Below are 26,179 nucleotides of genomic sequence, written 5' to 3'. Positions count from 1 at the left end.
CTAAACAGCAGAATTAAGCTCAAGGATTGTTCCAAATGTAAATACTCAGACCTGTACATAAAAGACAATAATTAAACTAAATACTGATTTCTTTTCCAGACTTTAAAAATCATACCAAGTTTCATCTGGTATTCCTTTCCCTTAATTTACTGAACAATAGAATTAGCGTCAGAAGTAAAACGAAGATAATTGTCAACACCATTCAGCCTTTTAATGGTAATCAAAATAACCCATTATGCCAGAAAAAAAAAGAAAAAAGAGAGAATGAGAAGATTGAGTTCAGAAAGAAATAGGAGAGTTGAGAAGGTATATTTCATCTTCTCCCAACTGGAAAGCTGGGAATACATGAAACTTGGATTTTAAATTAATTGCTTTTTCTTATGTGAACTTGTACAAAGAAAAGTGAAGTAGGTCCGTTGAAGTTTTGCCCTAGTTTAATTAACATACTTAAGGTTCCTTGAAGAAATGTTTCAAAAGAAAATATTCATGGAAGATATGGCTGGCATACCCTCCAGTTAATGATGACTTAAAGAAACATGAAGCAGTCAACATTTACTACTTTTTAATATTCTCAGAAACTTGCCACTCTGTTTTCTGTTTTTACCTTCATAATGGTAACATGTTGAATACTTTGATGCTTTTTTCAATGATGTTATACTAAAAAAGTGTAACATCTCAAAGGAACATGCTTCTTTTCCCATTTCATTCATATTCACTCCTAAATCTGGATTAAATTGTATACATCTTCATTTAATTGGAAGAGACATTATTAATTTTTGATTGTTTAACAAATACTATGAAATCAAGTTTGTTATTATTACCAATTTACAGATAAAAAAGAAAGGTAAGAAAAAAACGTCAAGATTTGATAACTGGTTAGTGGTAGAGGTGAGGTTTGAATTGGTGTTACTGTCTCCAGCATTATTTCTTTTAAAAAGCTCTACTTGTCTACTAGAACCCAGTACACTCTCTAGAGGCAGTGGTAGCTGCTAGTATTTTTTTTAATTTTTGCTGTTAACAACTATTTGTTCCCAACTATCTTCAATTTCTTTATTTAGTGGAGGAGGAAGGGAGAGCAGTCATGGATTTTATATCCATGTTAACATATGTAGTCAATTCAATCGTTATACACTTCACTTCTCTCTTTCCCCTAAGTGTACATTAGTTAGTAACTAAACTGATTTTGATTAAATCTTCCTGGTGATTAGTTAAGAAATTTCCTGATGAGAAGTTGTCACACAGAAAGCTAAAGGCAGCAGACATGAATGCTAAAATAGTAATACTATGATCTGGAGGATTTACCATTAAATCAAGTGGGGAAATACTTTTAGGAATAGAAATCATCTGCTGCATTTTACTGCACTAAATAAAAGATGCTCCAACATAGGTGCTATACCAATTCATTATTGATTATGCCATTTCTCTGTGCATCTTCATTAAATATTAAGGTTTCTGAATAACTGAATACAAATATATACATTATAAGTACATTTGAATTTATAAATGGCAAAAATAAAAGTTCTTGGCTCTATGAAGATATGGTTTATATGTACCATGTTCAAAAAATGCCCAAAGAAATGACTAAACACGTTGACAGACAATTACCTTTTGAAAACAAAATATGAGACTATAATACAACACAAAGAAACCAAAAACAGGCTGAGTGTCATTCTTACATCTCAGTTTTTAATTGATTTTTAAATTGTATTGCACACTAAATTATTACCTCCTTGGTAACAATCTTCATTCCCTTGTGGACCAGACATAAGCACAATGATCACAAGTTACCACACATATATCTTCAGAAACTGTCATGTTCATTGACTGATACTATTATAAAATGATAAAGTGATTTCTCTGGATGCTTAAGATTTAATTAGATGTTATTTCTTTGTAAAGTAACTGAATCATTGAAAGATAAGCGACCCAGAAGGAGCTTTAAGAATCTTTTAGCATTTGAGGAAATCAGCCGTATTGAGAAAGAGAAACTCAGTTAGAGATACAAATATTCACTTTATTAGGGTTTTTCATGCATGTATTCATTCAACATATATTTGTTGAGCACCTATTATATGCTATGTTCTGTTCTTCAAGAGAAATAGGAATAGGGTGCTAGATGCTAGAAGCATTATCAGGAAAGGTTTCATACAGAATATCAATTAATGGTTTTGTTTAATTCACTTACAGGCTCATGTGGTAATAAAAAATGTGTTTTCCCTAGAAAGCCATTCAGAGAGATCTGTGCTGGCTTCAATTTTTGGCCATGATTGGCACATGATAAAGAAAATCTAGCTGCTTAGTTAAACTAATTTAGCCTATTTTCCATTTTTTCTCATGTTGGTTCATTTCTGTTTAATATTCTCAACCAAGCTATAATTTTCATGAGGACAGAAGCACTGACAAATCATGTTTTAATAAGGGTACAGAAGTGTATTCATTACATGGAAGACTACTGAGAGCTGGTTAACTGCTCTGACTGTAAATTGATTTTAATTATTCCAGAGAGAAGTTAGGAACTACTATGGTGTATGGACAGTGTACGCCCTTTGTTTATCTTATTCTTTCCTGAATCATTTAACTAGCAGCTTTTTCACGCCAGTCAGAGACTAGAATAACAAAATAGGGTAAAAAGGATTCTCACTTAATTTTGTAACATTTCCTATTACAGGAGTATTTGGTTTTCTTTGTAAGCAAATTTTAAAAATCTCCTGCTACAAAATGAGATAATCTACATCTCTTTAATCCTTTATGGCTCAAATTTTACTGAATTTTTAAATATGATTCAAATTAGCCATGCATCAGAATATTATTTCTTATCAAATGCATATCAGAGCCTACAATGAATGAATAGTTCTAACAGGGCAGGAGAATATTTCACATATGGCGATTTTCTTAGTGGATTTGAGAGCTCTTAGGGTCCATGATCACCAGAATTCTCATTTGGTTTTCTATAAATGAGGCTTTCTTAGTAAAATACAAAGAGAAACTTTTAAAAATTAGATGTATCCCTTCTGTCCAAAAGAAGGCTTATTGATAAATTACATCAACAACTATCATGACTGTAAGATAGTTATTATAGATAGTAAGTTCTATGCATTAAAATGTTATATTTGGTAAGAGATGTACTTTATCACTTCACAATTAGTCTAGACAAAAGAAAAACATATTTAGTTATTTCATAATTAAATATCAATTTACTTTCTCTTACCAAAAATAAATAAATACAGTGAAAAAAATGATCACTTATCAACGTACTGTTTCTTGGTCTATATCAAACAAACAAATAAATAAGATTTTCAGATTATAAATATCAATGTTTCAAAATAAAAATTACTATTGATAAAAAAGTGAAATATATTATTCTTTACTCCAGAGATCATTTCCAAAGCTTAAAATAATCTCCAGGAATTAAATTCATCTCAGTAAATAAACACACACACACACACACACACACACACACACATACACACACACCTATATTTTTACTTCTATCTGCAAGGCATGCCAGTTTTATGAATTATACTTATTTCTTCATGAACATGATTGCTTTTATAGCAGCTGTATTAAAGGAAACAAACAGAATTGCAAAAAAAACCGAGTGGAGACGGATGAACTAAGTAGTATATCTTTAAAATTGCTTAAGTATTATTACAAAAAGAATAACAGGCATGTTTTAACTGAGGAATTAAAAAAAGTACTTCTAGTGAAAAGTTCAATACTTTCTTCATGAGAAAATGGATACAAAGTTGACAGATTTGGTCAAGGTACCTAAATGGAAGTCCTTTTAAAATATCCTGAAGTAATTCCATACTTGTTTTCTTCTTGATCTCTACCTATTTCTGATAAGCTCAATGTAAATAGACATTTTCTTTTTTTTTAAATCAGCTTCTTCCTCAAAGTTGATTCATTCTGCTGTTCTCAAATCCAAGCCATGAACCTGATCTTTCTACATGGTGAGATCAGACTAACTCCAGCCATTTTCATGGGTCAGTAAAAACCAACAGATACAAGGTGACATCCAGAGTGAAAAAGAACAATACTATGAATTCACCCATATTTTTACAAAACCAAACATATGTAGCATAGTAGTAGGACAAACAGGTATACATTCTCAAATGTCCAAATGAGTTTGTTAATTCAGAAGTCTTCAGACACTGCGCATGTTTAAAAATGTTTTTAATACCTAGAATACAATTACGGGGACAAAGCATTGTGGAAAGTTAGCCTTCTCTTCCTACTAGATGCAAATACATCTAATTAAGGAGAAGCCTAGCAGTGGAATTTTGTAGTGTCCATTGCATGTATGAATTATGAACAGGCCATCTATCACTTCATCTGAGAGGGAAGCTTACTGCCAACTGGTATCAGGAATGGAATCATTATCAGGCATTGTATAGTTGTCAAAAAATAATAATAGGATTTAAGAATCATTGACCTTGGCCAACTTTGAACTGATTATTTAAAACAAACAAAAAAATTAGAAAGTGATATTACCATTTTTAGGGGCTAAAATGTATTTAATACACAACCTCCAAGAAAATGTGTTAAATGATAAATAAATCATTTATCATATATGGTTGAAAACTTTCCAGATCATATGAGAATTTTGTAGCATTATAGATACAAATAAAAAATATATTTTGTTTAAAAAATATTTTGAGAGATATATTAAGCCACTAGTTCACCACAGATCTCTTGTATGAAGTTCCATTATTTACAGAGATGTAGTCTGTTGTAATAAAAGATGACAGATTTAGAGTAGAAAAATAATTTCAGTACAGATCATAGCTCAGTCTTTCTTAGCTACAGGATACTAATTATTTCACTGTTTGGGGTGGAAGACTGTGATATCCTCTCCCTCTCAATGTTAATGTGTATATGTATATGTGAAAGGGCTTTGCAAACCACATTGTAATATACTACTTTCATGTTATTTATTTTATCAAGGCAGTTGCTTACTAGCAAGTGTGAATAATATCCAGATGACAACCCCAGACTGTTTATCAATATAGTCACTGTAATAAATATATTCGTTAGCTCTTGGATGATGCACTCAATAGAAGCTTATAAATAAATTCAATTGGTGACTTAAGAACTTCTAAATAACTTAATCTTTTTTCCATAATAAAGGAAAAATTTAAAAATCTTTACAATTTTGTATTAGCAATGTTTGTGTTATCCTAGAAGAGGAAAAGATCTTAAATTTGAGTATAGTAACACCAATGGTGGAACTGTTAAAACATATCATACAAAATAGTTAGAAAATATCTCTAAAACTATTTCCATTACTTTCAAACAAATATTTATCCCTATTGTCAAAAATATTGGATCTCATTTCACTCATATCGTACATAAAATGTTGAGTTTAAAATTTTTAAGAATCGGCTGGGCACGGTGGCTCACGCCTGTAATCCCAACACTTTGGGAGACCCAGGCGGGTGGACCACGAGGTCAAGAGATTGAGACCATCCTGGCCAACATGGTGAAACCCCGTCTCCACTAAATATACAAAAAATTAGCCAGGCATGGTGGCGGGCGCCTGTAGTCCCAGCTACTCGGGAGGCTGAGGCAGGAGAATGGTGTGAACCCAGGAGGCGGAGTTTGCAGTGAGCTGAGATTGTACCACTGCACTCCAGCCTGGGCGACAGAGTGAAACTCTGTCTCTAAACAAAAAACAAAACAAAAAACAAACAAACAAACAAAAAAATTTAAGAATCATCCCAAACTATCCTATGTAAAATACAATGGCTTAATTATTTTGCTTTAAACCAGAAAATTTTTGCCATCCAGAAGGAGTTTTAGAAAATAAAGGGACAACTGAGTTTAACTACATGGATATTTGGTCCAAACTATAATTACAGTTGTATATATGTAATAAATAACAGGAGCAAATGGGTGATGATAAAGTTTAAATATTGCAGGACTGGTTCTTCAGCATCTACTTAGGATAACACATACTAATTCTTTTTTCCAGGATTTTTTTCATAGATAACTCAGAAATATTGTCATCACTTTTCAAAGTTGAAATATAAATGAATTTCAATTAGCATGGGACCATGTAAAGCAATAACTGCCTGTAGTACTTTAATTAAAGTGATTCTAATTTTATATTTCATCTATTAAAGAAAACAACTGACTACTATATTTTTGGTACCGGTTCTGCATTTAAAAAATTACATGAACAGACAACTGAAAACAACCAAAAAGTGTACTAACACAGTAAAATAGATTAAAATTGTGCCATAATCACACAAATAAATACTACAAAGCAAAAAAGAACAACCAACCAATATATGCGACATGGGAAAATCACATGGACAAAATATTGAGTAACGTAAGCCAGACAAAAATATATACATACTGTGCAATTCTATTTATATGAAATCAAAGACTGGTAAACCTAATATATATGGTGACAGGTGTCAGACGGGGATGAGAGAGTCCTGTGGAGTGCTAAAATTTTTATATTCTGGTATCTGGGAGAAGATGTATGAATGTATATAACTACATATGGATGCATATGTAAAACATTCATCCAGATGTATGCTTAAGAATCATGCATCTTAGAAACTTTCATTTAAAACTTTTTAAAGCTCATAAAAAAGAAAAAAACAAAAGACAATCTTCATTTTTCAGAAAGCATGCTCGGTGGGCGTTTCAACAAAATTCTTTAAAATGTCAGCGTGCCCTACAATATACATCAAGAATGAAATTACATACTAGACATTTTAATAGTGTGCATTTACAGAAACAGTAACTTATGGGTAAGTTTATATTCAATACCTCTTATTAGTTATTTCTACATTTACCAAGGAAGCTAAATCTCCTTCAATTGTATTTCTATACTACTGAAGTTTTAGGAAAATAAAAAAAAATATTTTATAACTAGATGTAAATGATTTAGAGGGTAAATGGCCTTATATAAATGAAGGAATAGAAAACTGGAAGGAAAATCTGTGATCAAAGCCAACTCTCCAGGCGCTAGTATTATGACCACGAGCAGAAAGGCCATTTTTCCCTCTTTAAGCCTTCCTTTTCTGTTGCATAAAATAAAGGTGTGAAAAAATAACATTCAATGATCCCAGCTCTAAAATCAACAACTCAAATGGGCCAGTGTTGAAAAAGTGACTTTGGCCCAAAATTTTCAGTGTTCATATCTTGACTCACAACAGCCAACATTACATAAAACTTAAAAATAAGTTTATAAGAAGTATTTTGTGCCCACATTCTCATTTTAAGTATACTGCTATCAATAGAGGTTAGAAATCTAATTTTTATAACAATTGCCAACAACTAGACTATAATGGAGTTCAAATTTCTTTCTTCATAAGCAAGTGATATGGGGAAATTCTGAATTTTAAAGTAAACGGACATTGCTGTCTAGTGAGAAACGCCTGTTTCAAGGCAGTTAAGCACTTTGAGAAGGCTTCTGAGGATTTGCTTCTGTGGAATGCCACAGTAGAGTACTGCACGGGATGGCACAGATGGCCGCAGTGAAAACTCACCGTGCCTCTCTAACTCTTGTATGTCTCTGGGTATAGTAATGTATATGTTGACAAAACAAGCTAGTGCAATTTCCTGTCCGAGAGGTGTTTCCCCCTATTGTGCTATTCCACTACTCATTATTTTAAGCCACTGATGTGCAAAAGAGCCTCACATTAGAAATACAACCTTTGTTCACGGATATTATCTGTTTTGTTTTGTTTTGTTTTTTTCTGGAGAGAAACTGCCTATGACTAAAATTGTTCATTAGTTATTGCTTAATTTAGAATAATACTAAAAGCACTTCAGGAAACCTTCTGTATTAAAAAAAAAGTATATTTCTCACTACTCTCTGTCTACGGCTGATTTTCATATTTTTAGAACTCTGTTTCTCCAATTGTTAGAGAGGAGTGAGAGAGAGAACATTTATACCAAAGGGTTATATTTAATCGTCCTTCATACTCTGAAAGTCCAAGATTATTCAAAATGTGGTGCAACAGATAACAGCATCGACTAGAAACGCCATTAACACAGGTTCAGATCCAGACATCAACACTTACTAGCACTGGAACTTGGGGAAAATTAAACACTCTTAGCCTCCCATCTGTACCATGAGATAATCATCAACTTTCATGGTTATTTAGAGGACTGAGATGAGATATATGAAGCACTCTGCATAGGTCCTAAACAAGTCCATCAATCACGGGCCATGGATAATGCTTTCAAGGGCAGGAGTCAATCACTTGAAAGAACTTCTTACATAGGATAAACTGTTCTACCATCATACTCAAAACTAACGTGTCAGTTTTCTAATTACTTCCAAGGTCAAATTTTTGAAATTCTTTCAGTAGTGCGCTTTGAAAACCGTTGTGGAAATACTAATGGATTGTTTAATGATAAATTCCTGAGCTTACGTAGGGTAAAAGCTCTTTAATTCTCTATTCCAATGCGATGCCCCCACTTTTTACCTCCCCTTCTTCGTTTAACCATCCACACGCCTTCCCGTAAGAGTTTTAGAAAAAACTTGGCTATTCCTGGCTGAAAAGAAAAGCCTATTTCAAGCCCAAGAAAACTTAGTCAAGAACAGGACTTTACTTAATGGGATAATATTTATGACTATAGCTTATTGCTATTGGGCATGTAAGTAACTCTAAGTAAAATAGATGGATTTTTTTTAAGTTGATATTACAGATATGTAGGTTCATCGTCATTGCTTATAATTTGATATGTAAAAACAATTTAACAGACTTGCATATTTTAAACAGTGTACTTACATCTTACTCTTGATATTTTCCTTATCATTAAGCAAAGAAAATGTAAAAATCTCTGTCACACATACACACCCATACCTCCGCCCCACACATACCGTTTTATGAACATATACACACGTTTCTTTCACCTATAGCTGAATAACTTTCATAGTATCATAGAGTATATAATATAAATCTCATAAAGGCATAGAGTGTATCAACACACATACTAGTCAATTTTTTCAAACCCATTGTAAGTTTTGGTCTTATTATAATTTCCAATACGTTAATGGCTCTGCTGCCACCTAAATGAAAATTGTACCAGGTACTCATAAGCATTAACTCTCTTCATCTGGTAAACCTAGTAATGATGTTTCAAATTCAATTTAAAAACCATTAAAACATAGTGACTTTTAAACCCATTATAATTTAGCTCATTTCTGCAAAATTTAGCTTAGGAGAAAGCAGCTGTGCATTTGAACATCTGGAAATTACTCTTAATTGCACTTTTCTCAAGTGAGAAATGAGAAACTCTACCTGCGATTCTATTTGTATATCTGACCACACAAATCCTAGCAAACACCTGCACTTTATTTATAATTTCATTTTGGGCTACGTAATCTCATTTTGCTATTAATCCAGACTTTTATGTGATTTAGCAACTGCAAATTTGATCTTGCACAGGCTTTAAGATGGAAAATGGAAATTGCAAGATATTTGATTACTCATAAGTTACTTATCTAAGGAGAAAACAAATTTCAAAGGTAGACATGACTAATCTGAAAGTTGAAAATATGCAAATGCTATTACATTTACACTTAATGACTTGGGTATTGAAAATAAAAACAAATTCCAGATTTGGGGTGGCCTAATAGCTTACATTTTATCTAAGACCTATTCATTCAATAAATCAGCCCTTGGTCTTGAATAAAGCATTTAAAACTACTGATTACCAAAATTGATTACTGCCTTCTAGTAACAAATACCAGTCTCCAAATTAAATTTGTTGGCACAAAAATATATCAACAGGAAAATGTTATCATTCCATAAATATTCTGAACTGATTATTTCTCTGTTTATCTGCCAAGATTACAAATCATTGTTTGTTTCTATATCATTGATTCATTTCCTGACAACCAAAGATGTTTTAGAGATATCTATAACACACTTCAGTAGGAATTTTCTCTCCATCAACTTTTTCAAATGTCATGCTATCTGAATACATCTACAATTGTTGGTTGAGGTGGGAGAACCTCTTGAGCCCAGGACTTCAAGACTATAATGGGCCATGATCACACCTGTGAATAGCCACTACACTCCAGTCCTGGCAGCATAGTAGGATCCTATCTCTAAAAAGAAATAAATTAAAATAAAGACTAAAATCGGCTGTTGACAGGAAAAAAAAATAACTCTCCATAGAATATTTATGAATGGGCCCAAGGAATGGAGAGGACAGGGCATGTGATCAGATTAGAATCCCACAGAACATGCAATAGTCATATACTTGCATTTTTCCCAAACTCCTGCATTAGCAGAAAATTCATATCCAGATCACTATATTTCATGAAGGCTGTAACAGGAAATTTTCAAAGCAGTGCTTTCAAAAAGTAATTTTGGATGACATCTCAAGTAGAATTGGAATAGAGCCAATCCCATAACTTAAATTTCAGAACAACTGTTTCTATCACTGTTTAAATATTCTGTACACAAAACATGTATTTATATATACTATTTTGAACACAAAACACAACTTAGTAACTCGTAAGTAGAACACGCATGTTCTATAATTTTTAGCAACTTGAACTTTCATGCACAACAGTCCATATTCTTCAGGAAAATGACCAGGTTTAGGGCAAAATGAAAAACTAATGATCCTTGCTAAGGCTGAGTCAGCTTGGTTATAATGCTGATTTGTCCAACTGAACAAGCTGAACTACCTAAACAGGGATTTTTAAAAAATCATTATACAGAGAAGAACCCTGCTTCTGCCAAGGAAACCCTATCACAGATCCTCCAGTGCTCCAGTGAACAAGAATGAGTGTGTAACTCCTCTCTCCTTGTAAAAATATCTGAGATCGGTGATTGGGGCTCTGAGGCAAGACTCAGGGATTTAAATATGGTAAATGAGTGCATAAGCTTAAAGCACCATGGACCATATAGAATAGATCACCACCATCCCTTTGACACCATTTTCACAAGAGTTCTTACAGGCTGAGTAAATGAAAGCTGCTCTCAAAGCCCACTGTCTACCTTTCCAGTGTGTTGTTTATGTATGAACAGCAAGTTGTAATTAGTTGCTATAAAATATATCATTTTATTACTCTCCATCTTACTTTCTATTTTAGTTTTAAAACTGAAGTCCACAGAAAGCCCACATATTCCTCACATTTATCTAAACATTCAAATAAAACAGTTACTCCTTTCAAAATCTCTGCAAATGATAAAGCAGTTGATTATCACAGGAAAGAAAATGTTTTTGAAACATTTTCAGATATTTCCTCTTACAGACGTTGACCTCAGATGTTAGTGGGAGAAATGGAAAGAAAGGCACGATAGCTTGGTCTCATGATATTTTTAAACAAGAGATTATGTAATATTTCAATAATAGCAAAGCAGAGACAATTACAACTTTAGTAGATATTAATTTTTTAAGCAAATGATAGTTCTCCAGATTTTCAAAGAATTAGTAAATCTTTAAAACAAATAAAAATCAAATATTTAGAATCACTCTATAAACACGTAAATTAGCACGAATTTATGCTGAATATTCAGTGCTTTAAAGGAAGCAAATCCTCAGATTTGATGTGATCACTAATATTGGTTCATATATCGACTTACTCTCAGTAAGAAACTCAATAAATTTGTTTATAAAAAGTAATATGGAATAAGAATAAACTTAGAGCCTACTATCAGACTCTCCAACCTCGAGCTCAAAAGACATATATCTCAGGATGTAGGCAAAAACATAGGTTGGCAAATACACATGAACACATAAACAAAAGAAAACTAAAAAAACTCTTACAGTTTTGTAAGAAAAAATTTTGAGCATTAAAAAAGAGGTTCTTTTACTGATTCTATTTGTCTTGACTTTGAGAGAAGAATTTATAGCAAGATATAAATCATCATTGTTTAAATAGCTAATAGGTCAGGTGGCTTGTAAAATGAATGTTCAAGAAGGATATCAAACAGTAATATTTACTTTGTGATAATTTTAAAATTAAACCAATATAAAGTAAAAAAATTGCAACAAGTGCAAATCAATGCTTCTTTTATTTGAACAAGACTTAAAATCAGCTAATGTGATTCTTTCTATACAATATGAATTGTATATAAATCAAAGTAACATTAAAAAATTATTTGGTTATATAAGCTATAGTTGTATGTTGGCTGCTTGGAAATATGACATTTGTTCATCTAATAAAAGAGTAAAATATGGCAGTTAATTTTATGAGAAAAGCCTTACAAATGCATTACAGATTATAATTACTGTTTTAATATTTCACGTTTATTGTATTAATGAAATAACAAAGTATTATTATTAGCAGTTTATATGAAAGGTATCATCTTTTATTTTAGTGCATACTTTCTCCAAAACAACAAAGGTTGGTGTCTTCACGTGCTTCTATATCTAGTTTTGTTACTGCAAATTCGAAATCATCCTGACTATACTAGTTTTATATGGCCGAGGTCACTGAAGTTGTGCCAAAAATTCAACAATGATGTTCAATCTAATGTAGCAATGCATTTATCTTATTGATGAATTTTAGACTCCTCAGAACAAAGCACTTCATTTAAATGATAAATGCTCACCTAAAATACCCTGTTGTAAACATTTCTCACATTTAAACAATTGTGGATAAAATACTGCAATGTTAAAGCTTTCTTTTCAATACAGAATAAAAGTTGATGTTTAATTATTTAATGTCTCTTTTAATTGGAGGGAAAGAAAGTATTTTATGTGCCTGTTGAATAATTAAAATAAACAAACAAAAAACCCTGTCACATTTAAAATGGTAAAAGTCCATAATTTGAATTGACAACTATAAATGAATTTCAGTTTTTCTGAAAAGTAAAAGAGATTCCACATTGTAAAATTTCACGGATTTTAATATTTCCAATAGAAGTATGGGGGAAAAGATGAATGAAAAAACTTGTTTGAGCTATTCTTTATAAATTGAAGAAATTCAACAAAAATATTAAAATATTTTTCTTTTTAAAAGTAATCACATTTCCATATAGTATTTTTAAAATGTTAACTCAATGAAGGAAATGTAATCGGTATTTTGCATTTATGGTCCTAAAGAAAATTAGCTAATAATTCTGCTAAAAAGCCTACATTATGGAAATAATTACAAATCATTGCCATAGCAAAAGAAAGCAAATTTTTTAGCTATTTCAGTAAGGAAGATAATTTAAATTGTCCTTAATACTTACTTGTTTCTACCTCAACTAAAAAATATTTGTCAGTAATCGTGTACAAGTAAGTTTCTTCTGAACTCGCAAACTAACACTTCTGTGTACTCCAAAAGTTCTATATTTGATGGCATTTACTTTGCTATGGGCTCTAATTAACCAAGAATACCCTATAATTTTCAGTTAAAACATTTCTTAGTAAATATTAGAAAAATAATCTATCAATTTCAAATGTTGAGTACAACAATTGATTCAAACTAATCAAAAAATAAAAACAGAAGATGTGTGTAAGAGCTAAAATTAAAATTAAAATTGAATTCAAAAATAATTTTTAAGTGAGAATCATGCTGAACAAGAGAAGCTATCTTATTTTTCCTGCACCTGTTTCGTGATAATAAATGTGAAAATGCTTGGTTTTTAATCCAAGTTTTGAAATATTTACCTTTATTAACTTCTTTTATATAAATTACAAAGATTACATTAAATGAGAATTCAGCTGTAAACTCACATACAAAGAGAACTTATCTAGGTAAATTTCTATTAATAACAATTTATAACTTGTATGGATTTTAATGTTAACTAGTATGAAAATTCCAAACACTCCATTCCTCGGTTAAACTAATAGCAAGGTTTTTACAGTATCATAATTCAGTCCACAGCAAAACAAATATAAATTGTATATTTACAAAAATGACCTGAAGGAAATCAGGAGGCATTTTCCAATCCTAAAATTTACCTAAAATTAATATGATTTTTTCTATCACCAAAATTCACAATATTCTATACTGTAAAGGGAAGATAAATACAGAATAAACATGCCTATTAAGAAATCTCTTAATTAGGTCATTCTTAAAAAATAATATATCTGATTCTCATCAATATTTTAAAGAGAAATATGACTGTTTCTAGTAAAATAAAGTTGCACTCTGGATTACTACAGATTAACACACAAGGCATAATAGTATTTACGATAGTGATAATAAAATTTCTTTTAAAAAAACAAAATAGAACAACTGATATTACACTTTTCTACTTCTAATTATTCTGTAGGGTACCTATGTTTAATGTCTAAAGACGCTATTGAAAATGGCTATAGAAAATTTGAGGTGTTAATATTTGATTACTATAGTATTTCATTGCCACTCGTGAATTTAACTCTTAAAACACTAGAGTATAAAATTGGCTTACAGGACAAAATTCAGTTATAGTAATATCAAAATTAATAATAGTTCCAGAAACTGGATGTAAGTACCTTTGAGCTTCAGAATTTATTTCATGAAAAATTATCTTTTTATTGCAAAACAGCAGTTAAACACAATTACTTAAAAGTTATTCAGCCATGTTTATATACCAAGCGTTTCTATTAAAACATTTGTTAGAAATAATATCAAGGTGTTAATACGTTTTTAAAATTATACAACAAATGATGACATTTTTAAAAATCCCAAATGCTACATTTTAACACAGACAAAAACACTATAAAAATGTTAAGCTTAATTGCGCACACGATGAAACTTCTAGAAAACTCCATTACTTACTGTTCACTGAGTATTACTTACAGAGATTAACAGTTTTAAGAATTCATTTGTTATTTATCCTGTAGTGTTTTGAAAAACCTTTTTTGCACTGTATACTTCTCAATAAGATGATCATACCTACTCTGGTCTGCTGAGAAAAACAAAAAATCAGCAAATCTTCTTTAAGATTGTGCTTGCTCCATCGTATCTTAGGTGGCAACAAGCAAGGAATTCATAATGATAAAAGCAACAACATGAGAAAAAATATTTAATGCTTGTTTCATATTGACTGTATAAAGTCATTTTGACATGCCTATACAACTGGTTGTGGCAGCTTTCAGACATGATTCCTGATTGAAAAAAAAAAAAAAGAAAGAAATTGCTCCAGGTTCTTTAGAGAAAGCTTGCCGCTGGGAAGTTGATTTTGGCCAAGTGCCAAAATCATGTGCAAAGGGGCCTCATTACGGATTCATGGCAGCCTTCAGCACTAACAAAAAATGTGACCCAACAGGCTAAATCAGCGACTAAAATTAAAAAGTAAGAGACAAAGACAACTTACTTAATATTCCTTCCAAAGCAACATTAAACTTTTTTTGGTAATTAAACCCTTATTAGTATAATGCAGTGTTCCTCTGTCCTCAAATGATTGTACAATTACTCTTTAAAACTTGTCAATTTCCCTTCTAAATAACACTTTCTTTCTGTGGCAGTTTACAAAGATTTCGCTATATAATAAAACTCTATATCCACTGTAATGGGTTCAATAGAAGAAAACAAAATCGTAAAAATGCAGACGACAGTATTCCTTTAAGATTTAAACAAACAAACAAAAAATAAGCAAACAATCGTCAGTACATTTTGAACTTCTACAAAAGTGAACATGCACCCTCTAAACTCACATTGGTTACGATTAAGCAGTCTCACCACCCAACTTTCCCCCAAAAAAGCAGATTTGATATCGCAGCCTTACCTAGATGTCTTCTTTCTGGCTTTTCTGCAGATCAAAAAGTTTCCTCCCTAAGCACACAGATATTCTTTCACAAACCATAAAGGCCCTTTTATGAATCCAGCACTGTAACAGGCTACCTTCCACACCACGTTGAGAGCCCAGTGTACAGCTCTCAAAATAAAATACGTTGCTAATACACAATTAGTGAGAGAGGTTGTCTACTGGAGAATTTATCTTAACGAAAGGAGGAAAAAAATAGAAGCTTTTTTTTTTTTTTTTAAATAGCAAAAAGGGTGCGGTCAGATGTTAGGTTTTGCCTGAGAAAAGGGTTCTACACTGCACTAGTACCTAAACACTAGCAGAAGCTGCCTGGGAAGGGAGCCAATGGAAGGACTTTGTTTGACCCAGCTGCCAATCTCCCCTGAAGCCGTGCGCCAGACTAAACACTCACACTATTTTAACTCAAATCAGGCTACAGCAGCTGTTTGCTTTCCGGCTCTGAGCTCTGCACCCACCATGGCCTGTGAAGTTCACCCGCGAGCTTTGCTAGCTGCCTGGCTGAAATCTGTTCCGGGTTGGGAGCTGTCATTGGGGAGCAAATATTAACCCTATTCCTCATGGTAAATCTGGACTGTTTGTTGTTCAGCATTTGGATCTGGTCATTGGGGTAATTTCTGATCTTTTAAAAGAAGACTGATATTTTATATCGTGGAGAAAATTTGAGATTTGAAGGTAACAAGGAGTCCTACGTTTCTTTGAAATTCTAATGTAAACTCTTCTGATGTGTTCAAATTAACACTAAAATAGCCCTTGTGTGTTCCTACAAAAACAAGGTCCCTAGAGTCCACCTCTAAGATCAAAGATGGTACCCATTCACTCCAACCTAAGGCTCTTCGACTACAGCGAGATGGTAAGTTGGCATCACAGAGTCGGAGAGACTCACATGGCTGCAGGAGTTAGCACTGACTCCTCAATGCTAGGGAAGTTTCTCCAAAAGCAACACCTAGGCACACAAGAAGTTTGCTTTCCTTGTATGAAAAGGTACCAAGTGACCTAATTTACCGTACCTAAATTTCTAAGCTTATTTAGTTATTAGGCTAAGTGTAAAATTCACATTCTGAATTGTAAAACGCTATGCCCACAGGTAACCTGAAGTTAAAAACAAACTAGAGAGATGTTAGTTAGGGAATGTACAATTAAAGTAATAATCAAAATGATCTGATTGTGGAGGGGAAGAGATCCAATAATTAAGATTGATTGCACATGAAATAGGAGCCAAACATTATGTATGTGGCAAAAATAAACCAGTAAGTCATTCAACATGTGGAAGAGAGAAAGAAGCTCAGAGCAGTGTAATAACATGGAGCATAACTGAGTTATTTTTACTCCTGACCAAATTCCTTCCTATTGGACAACGATGGTGAGAGAAGCCAGCACGTTTTTCTTTAGAGATTTTAGTTTCTGTTGTTGCATCAGGCAAAAGGATATCTCTTAATGTAGGGCAAATAGACAGAATTTTTGTTTTTGTTTATTAACATAACTAATTTTGATCTAGGTATGATGGTTCACAATGCAGTCAGAAGATGAGCAAAAGTGAAATGTTCCTGAAATACATGAAAGGTGTGTCTTCAATTTTTTTTTTCAGAAAGTTGTTTCCCCTGCTTTAAGAGGAGAGTTTATTTTGTTTCTATTTTTGCCCCAAATGATAGATCTGTTTTCTTATCTTAGAAACTAGAGATCTAAATTACAACAAATTGTGATTTTATAATAAAACATTATTTCCTCAGATAGGAAGTAACAAAGATGCCTACAGAGAGGCTGAACTATTAGGCTTTATAGATGCACAAAAACTGAAAGACCCAATAAATTAAAAATGCATGTCATGATAATATTGCACAGCAAATAATGCTAGTATCCTTATTTTGAAAGTGATCGATATGTAAAATCAAAAGATTCCCATTGGATCTGGCTTCATATAGAGCAGTATATAGTTTGATGCTCAGAATTTTTATGGAATCTAATAAAATGCTGGGAAATCATTTCTTTTGTGCCCCCCTTTTTTCTCCAATGTAAGAAAATATTCAACTTGTTTCTCTGAATGGTCTATTACTATCTACAAATCACCCACTATCACATTGTTTTATATATATATATATATATATATATATATCTGCGGTAGCTATAGATTGGCAGTCCTATAGTAACATTTGTTGATCTCAGTAATCACTTCTTTACACATCTTTTCTGTCTTTTCGTTAGACATCTCATGCACAATGGCAGTTTATTCATATCATGACTGTTACAGGCTGAATTGTCTCCCCCCCAATTCAGATGCTGAAGTCCTTACTCCCAGTACCTCAAAATCTGACTGTATGTGGAGTTAGTGTCTTTAAAGAGGTAATTAAGTTAAAGGAGATCAGTAGGATGGGCCCGAATCCAATGACTGGTGTCCTTATAAGAAGAGGAGGTTAGGACACAAAAACACAGACAAGATCATGTGAAGACATAGGGAGAAGATACCCATTTGCAAAGCAAAGGATGGGGCTCAGAAAAACCTACCCTGCCAACAACTTGAGCTGGGACTTCTTGCCTCCAGAATCATGAAAAAATAAATTCCTGTTGTTTAAGTCGTTCAGTCTATAGTTGTTATTTGTAGAAAACTAATGCAATGCCTAGCTTTTCCTTTGGGATAATCGAAAACAGTATGTGAAACTTTTGATTTTGAAAGACAGTTCTGACACTTGGACAACTCACATTCAAGATCTGATGCTAGATAAAAACTTTATATCAAGAGTTGGAAGCATAAAAGCTAGTCTTTGTAAGTGGAGAGTTCCAATAACCTATGCAAAGGGAAGAGACCCTAAAGGAAAAAGGAAAAATGGCCTTATAATAAAGTCTGTATAAAGTTAAATGAAGGAAGACTGAAGGTGTCAAAGATAAAAGAAGTCAGAAGGTTAAACAAATATCTCCCCCAAAAAATCATCTTTGCCCATAAGCAAAGCAACAAACACACCACTCACACGAAGTTGGAAGATACAAGGTAGCTATGGGAAATATATTGGAGTAGGAATATTTTGCTGCTTGTGGTGGACAGGATTTTAAGATGGCCCCAAGATTTCCACTCCCTGTATACTTTTACTTCCCTAGTAGGTGGGGTAGAACCTGTGAATATGGTAAGACACCTGCTTTCTTGTTAAGAGTCAATGAGATTTCCATCTAATATTAGTAGAGTGAGAAAGAGGAAAAGAAGCCAATTGCAGATCAATCCACCTGCCCAGAAGAGGCAAGGAATAGGTGACTGAAATTGCCATTGTAACAAGATACCATTTTACCTAGCCACAATTCCCACCTGATGCCACCTGAATGTGAGTACTCATTCATTCATCCTTTGGCTCACCTGGTCCTATCAAAAATTCTGCTTAATGCTGACCCTGTGTGGGGCATTGGGCTGTCATGTGGTATAAAAAACACAGCTTTTGATCTCATGATGATAATCTAGGAAGCAAACTGAAAGCAAAACAACCAGTCCTAAAGAAAATGGCACTGTGTTGAGCACATTCAAATGCTGAGGTGGTAATGTCCAGTGGTTTCATAAATGTGATAGAATATTATGACAATATTAGTAATTATCATATATTCAAATAATTACAATAAACAAATTATGGAGAAAGGTGCTATTTGAAAAATGCCATTTTTTTTGTCATCCTACAGCTACATGATGTCATTGTCTTAAAACAGCTAAATATAATATTGGTTGCGTGAAACTACAATTGTTAGTCTCCTTTATCTTTTTATGAAAATATTTCCCCTCTACTTCTCATGCTAGATGAGACCAAGAAGACTATTCATCTCTTGAAATTCTAACATTTTAAAATAAAATCTGAGACATAATCTTTCTACACAAAACCCCATTGTTACTCCAAAGTAAATTGCAAACCATGCTACAATGGCTTTCACTTTAAGCAAGACATGCTAATAATGACATGGTATTTTGAACACCTATTTCTTAATGAGAATAAACATAATACACTGAGAAAAAATTTCAAATAAGGTTAAATTAAGTTGAATGTGATCATGAAACATCTCAAACTATTATAAAGAAAATAAGCTTAAATGATTAAATCTTCTCCACAAAGGTCATATGGAAATAATTTAAAATAAAACATAATATGACATGTAATTGTCAAAATAGAAATGTTTTTAATTTAGAAAACAGAGATGCACACAGACACATGCAAACAAACAAACAAACAAATATATGGTACATTGAAGTAATGGAGGGAAGATATCTATCTTATTAATTTGACCAGAATTTCAAAAATGATTTTGCATTCTCAGTATAATTTTTTTTAACCATTACCAGCTTCATTCCATTTTCTAAGCCTATAAATCTGCTTTTTTTTTTGAGGGAATCTCTAGAGGCACTTTTATATTTTATCAAATGTATTTTTTAGTTTCAGAAAGATTAAGAACAATCTAAACACACACAGAGAAATTGATGACACGAATAGCCATATATCTAAAATAAGTTGAGATAATAATTCATAATCTTTCCCCAAAGAAACCAATGGATCCAAATGGTTTCACAGGTGAGTTCTACCAAATATTTAAAGAAGAACTCATATCAGTTTCCCACAATCCCCTCCAAAACATAAAAGCAGAGGAACACTTTCTAACACATTGAATGAGGCCAGCATTACTCCTAATGCCAAAATTAGATAAATATATTACAAGAAAGGAAATTTGTACACCCTTATCCTTCATGGAGGTAGACATAAAAATCCTTAGTGAAACACCAGCCAGTATAATTTAGCAATGTATTGAAATAATTCTACCCAAAGACCAAGTGGTCTTTATTTCATATATGCGAGGATGGTTCAATATTTGAAAGTCAAAATAAAATATGATCATATCAATTGACACAAGACATAACATTTCACAAAATCCAACACTCAAGCAAGGATAAAAACTCTTAGCAAACTAAAAATAGAGGAGAACATCTTCAGAATGATGAAGAACATCTACAAAATAGCTACTAGCATCATACCTAACAGTGAGAAACTAGATACTCTCCCCCAAGAGAAAAGACAAGGATGTTCCCTGTCACTACTCCTATTCAGCATCATACCAGCAGTCCTAGCTGATGAAATAAGACAAGAAAAGGAAATAAAACATAAATATTGGAAAGGAATATATAAAACTGTCTAGTCACACATGATATGTCTATATAGAAAATCCCAAAGAAATTACAAAAAATAAAGCCAATTTGGCAAGGTTTTAGGACACAAGCTTAATACGCAACAGTCAAATGCTTTCTCCTTTACCAGAAATAAACACTTGACTTTTGAAATTTTAAAAATATTATTCATAATAGAATCTAAACCTTATGTACTTAGAAATAAATGTAACAGAATATGTATGGCATGTATATGTGCAAAACTACAAAACACTGATAAAAAAATTAAAGAAGATCTAAATAAATCTATGTTCACGTTCTGTCAGGTGAGAGGGTCTAGAAGTAATGACAGCACCGTGGAAGTGAGTATACCTAGAAACCAGATGTTAGTTTCTAATACCATTCTCCAATCAAAGACACTAGGGCTCCTTAGAGAAATGTTTGATTCTAGGACTTGACAAGAAATATACAAGGTGGACCTGCAGGATAGTGCCACAAAGAAAGTAAGTGTTAAAAAATAAAATAAAAATAAACAATGGTGGGATATTTAAAAAAGGCGTATAAGTGACAGCTGAAAGAAGTCCCAGTTACTAATGCTGAAACAATTTAAACAACAAAATAAAGTAGTACTGGTTGATAACCCAAGTATAAAATAAATATCCATGAATCCATACTTATGTAAGTAAATGATTAGATGAATAAACAATAAACATATAGAGAATAAACAGATATTCCATGCAGAAAATTGTTTTTTGTTTTTTTTTTTTTTTGAGATGGAGTTTCACTCTCGTTGCCCAGGCTTGAGTGCAGTGGTGCAATCTCAGCTCACTGCAACCTCCGCCTCCCAGGTTCAAGTGATTCTCCTGCCTCAGCCTTTCAAGTAGCTGGGAAGCTGGTATTACAGGCATTTGCCATCAAGTCGGATAATTTTTGTATTTTCAGTAGAGATGGTGTTTCACCATGTTGCTAAGGCTGGTCTTGAACTCCTGACCTCAAGTGATCCACCCACCTCTCTCTCCCAAAGTGTTGGGATTATAGGCATGAGCCACCACACCTGGCTCTCCCTCTCTCTCTCTCTCTCTCTCTCTCTATATATATATATGTGTGTGTATATATATATACACACACACATATATATGTGTATATATGTATATATACACATATATAGTATATATATGTGTATATATATACACACATATATGTATATATATATTCTTAAAGAGGTAGAACATAATTTTTCACTCGTTTGTTAACTGGCAGCTGAGTGTACTGACCTCTTTTCAAAAAGCATGATGTTAACTGAAGGAGATAGAGACATAAAAAACCCTTCAAAAAATCAATGAATCCAGGAGCTGGTCTTTTGAAAAGATCAATAAAATTGATAGACCACTAGCAAGACTAATAAAGAAGAAAAGAGAGATGAATCAAATAGATGCAATAAAAAATGATAAAGAGGATATCACCACCGATCCCACAGAAATACAAACTACCATCAGAGAATACTATAAACACCTCTATGCAAATAAACTAGAAAATCTAGAAGAAATTGATAAACTCCTGGACACATACACCCTCCCAAGACTAAACCAGGAAGAAGTTGAATCTCTGAATAGACCAATAACAGGCTCTGAACTTGAGGCAATAATTAATAGCCTACCAACCAAAAAAAGTCCAGGACCAGATGGATTCACAGCCGAATTCTACCAGAGGTACAATAAGGAGCTGGTACCATTCCTTCTGAAACTATTCCAATCAATAGAAAAAGAGGGAATCCTCCCTAACTCATTTTATGAGGCCAAAATCATCCTGATACCAAAGCCTGGCACAGACACAACAAAAAAAGAGAATTTTAGACCAATATCCCTGATGAACATCGATGCAAAAATCCTCAATAAAATACTGGCAAACGGGATTCAGCAGCACATCAAAAAGCTTATCCACCATGATCAAGTGGGCTTCATCCCTGGGATGGAAGGCTGGTTCAACATATGCAAATCAATAAATGTAATCCAGCATATAAACAGAACCAAAGACAAAAACCACATGATTATCTCAATAGATGCAGATAAGGCCTTCAACAAAATTAAACAGCCCTTCATGCTAAAAACTCTCCATAAATTAGGTATTGATGGGACATATCTAAAAACAATAAGAGCTATTTATGACAAACCCACAGCCAATATCATACTAAATGGGCAAAACCTGGAAGCATTCCCTTTGAAAACTGGCACAAGACAGGGATGCCCTCTCTCACCACTCCTATTCAACATAGTGTTGGAAGTTCTGCCCAGGCATTCAGGCAGGGGAAAGAAATAAAGGGTATTCAACTGGGAAAAGAGGAAGTCAAATTGTCCCTGTTTGCAGATGACATGATTGTATATCTAGAAAACCCCATCGTCTCGGCCCAAAATCTCCTTAAGCTGATAAGCAACTTCAGCAAAGTCTCAGGATACAAAATCAATGTGCAAAAATCACAAGCATTCCTATTCATCAATAACAGACAAACAGAGAGCCAAATCATGAGTGAACTCCCATTCACAATTGCTTCAAAGAGAATAAAATACCTAGGAATCCAACTTACAAGGGATGTGAAGGACCTCTTCAAGGAGAACTACAAACCACTGCTCAAGGAAATAAAAGAGGACACAAACAAATGGAAGAACATTCCACGCTCATGCACAGGAAGAGTCAGTATCGTGAAAATGGCCATACTGCCCAAGGTAATTTATAGATTCAATGCCATCCCCATCAAGCTACCAATGACTTTCTTCACAGAATTGGAAAAAACTACTTTAAAGTTCATATGGAACCAAAAAAAAGAGCCCGCATTGCCAAGTCAATCCTAAGCCAAAAGAACAAAGCTGGAGGCATCACACTACCTGACTTCAAACTATACTACAAGGCTACAGTAACCAAAACAGCATGGTACTGGTACCAAAACAGAGATATAGATCAATGGAACAGAACAGAGCCCTCAGAAATAATGCCACACATCTACAGCTATCTGATCTTTGACAAACCTGACGAAAACAGGAAATGGGGAAAGGCTTCCCTATTTAACAAATGGTGCTGGGAAAACTGGCTAGCCATATGGAGAAAGCTGAAACTGTATCCCCTCCTTACACCTTATACAAAAATTAATTCAAGATGGATTAGAGACTTAAATGTTAGACCTAAAACCATAAAAACCCTAGAAGAAAACCTAGGCAATACCATTCAGGACATAGGCATGGGAAAGGACTTCATGTCTAAAACACCAAAAGCAATGGCAACAAAAGCCAAAATTGACAAATGGGATCTAATTAAACTAAAGAGCTTCTGCATAGCAAAAGAAACTACCATCAGAGTGAACAGGCAACCTACAGAAAGGGAGAATATTTTTGCAATATATTCATCTGACAAAGGGCTAATATCCAGAATCTACAATGAACTCCAACAAATTTACAAGAAAAAAACAAACAACACCATCAAAAAGTGGGCGAAGGATATGAACAGACACTTCTCAAAAGAAGACATTTATGCAGCCAACAGACACATGAAAAAATGCTCATCATCACTGGCCATCAGAGAAATGCAAATCAAAACCACAATGAGATACCATCTCACACCAGTTAGAATGGCAATCATTAAAAAGTCAGGAAACAACAGGTGCTGGAGAGGATGTGGAGAAATAGGAACACTTTTAAACTGTTGGTGGGACTGTAAACTAGTTCAACCATTGTGGAAGACAGTGTGGTGATTCCTCAGGGATCTAGAACTAGAAATACCATTTGACCCAGCCATCCCATTACTGGGTATATACCCAAAGGATTATAAGTCATGCTGCTATAAAGACACATGCACATGTATGTTTATTGTGGCACTACTCACAATAGCAAAGACTTGGAACCAACCCAAATGTCCAACAATGATAGACTGGATTAAGAAAATGTGGCACATATACACCATGGAATATTATGCAGCCATAAAAAAGGATGAGTTCACGTCCTTTGTAGGGACATGGATGAAGCTGGAAACCATCATTCTCAGCAAACTGTCACAAGGACAGAGAACCAAACACTGCATGTTATCACTCATAGGTGGGAATTGAACAATGAGAACACTTGGACACAGGAAAGGGGAACATCACACACTGGGGCCTGTTGTGGGGTGGGGGCAGACGGGAGGGATAGCATTAGGAGAAATACCTAATGTAAATGATGAGTTAATGGGTGCAGCACACCAACATGGCACATGTATACATATGTAACAAACCTGCACGTTGTGCACATGTACCCTAGAACTTAAAGTGTAATAATAAAAATATATATATATAAAAGCATGATGTTGAAAGAGAGAGAAAGAAAATAATCGGCTTTACAGTGGGGAAATCCGATTAACACTTCCACAAGCTAGCCGATCAATGACAATATCAATAATGATAAGTTATTTTGATAGTATTCATCTTTGATAATAGGTGATGAGAATGGCAATTTATCTTTGTGGTCCTCCTCTCAAAATGCATGACTCAAGTCTAAGCATGAGATAAACATCAGATAAATTCCAATTGAGGAATGTTACACAGAACAAGTGACCAGTAAGCCACAAAATTATAAAGGTCATTAGAAGCAAGAAATGTCTGAGAAACTGTCACAACCAAGAATAGACTAAGGTGATACGACTACTAAATGGAATGTGGTACCCCTGTACGTCATCCTTGAACAGAAAACGGGTGTTGGGGAAACACTGAGGAGATTTAAATAATGCATAGACTTCGGTGTGTTACCATGTATCAATTATGTTTCATTAATTGTGATAAATATACCGTACTAATATGATAGATTTGAGAAACTGAGTGTGGGGAGCTCTCTGTATTATCTTTTCAATAATTTTGTAAATATAAAATTATACTAAAATTAAAAATTAAAAGATACATGAGCAAAATGTTTTAATCAGAAAAAAATAATTAATCTAAACACTTGATAGGTATGTTACAGAAATATTTTCTCAAGTATGGAAGTAACGTCCAAAAAGCAATTTCTGAGAAATATACATTAAAGTAGTAAAACTACTCCTTTAGTTTCCATGACATTGTTTCTCCTGTTTTGTCCTTCTCTTATATCTGATTTTCTTTTCAATTCTTTTAAATCTCATTGACTCTTACATATAGGTTGTTTGATGACCTCCAAATCTTCAGCACATACACCAGTATAGCGCTCCAACCTTATTTCTAAATGTCCACAGGCACCCATCTCCATTCATAAAACCAAAATCAGTTTTTTCCTACTAATCTTCCCCTACTGCGTTTAACAACCAATCATTCTCCATGCTTAACGAGTCAGAAGAGATCCCAAGACACCTCAACACTTTCCCAATAAAATACTGGGACAAGTGAAGAAACGTGGAATACAAA

The 26,179-nt window shown here is 33.4% G+C and overlaps 1 protein-coding gene across 9 annotated transcripts in view; it reads right to left on the bottom strand.

The window, feature by feature from the left end:
* The window catches only part of LOC134738946 (uncharacterized), a 419,251-nt gene that overhangs the window by 176,525 nt on the left and 216,547 nt on the right, over positions 1-26,179 (bottom strand). For 2 of the 9 annotated variants that reach the window (XR_010125237.1, XR_010125241.1), the window contains exon 1: positions 15,633-16,086. The exons of 5 other annotated variants lie outside the window; for them this stretch is intronic. The gene's annotated coding sequence lies outside the window, so the exon portion shown is untranslated. Of the gene's footprint in view, positions 1-14,800; positions 14,892-15,632; positions 16,087-26,179 lie in introns of those variants that run through there. 2 more of the 9 variants (XR_010125242.1, XR_010125240.1) reach the window with 2 other exon arrangements.

This window comes from Pongo pygmaeus, chromosome 22, assembly GCF_028885625.2.
Source record: "Pongo pygmaeus isolate AG05252 chromosome 22, NHGRI_mPonPyg2-v2.0_pri, whole genome shotgun sequence".
Taxonomy (NCBI): domain Eukaryota; kingdom Metazoa; phylum Chordata; class Mammalia; order Primates; family Hominidae; genus Pongo; species Pongo pygmaeus.
The sequence above is the reverse complement of the archived record's forward strand: the minus strand, read 5'-3'. Positions and strand labels throughout refer to the sequence as shown.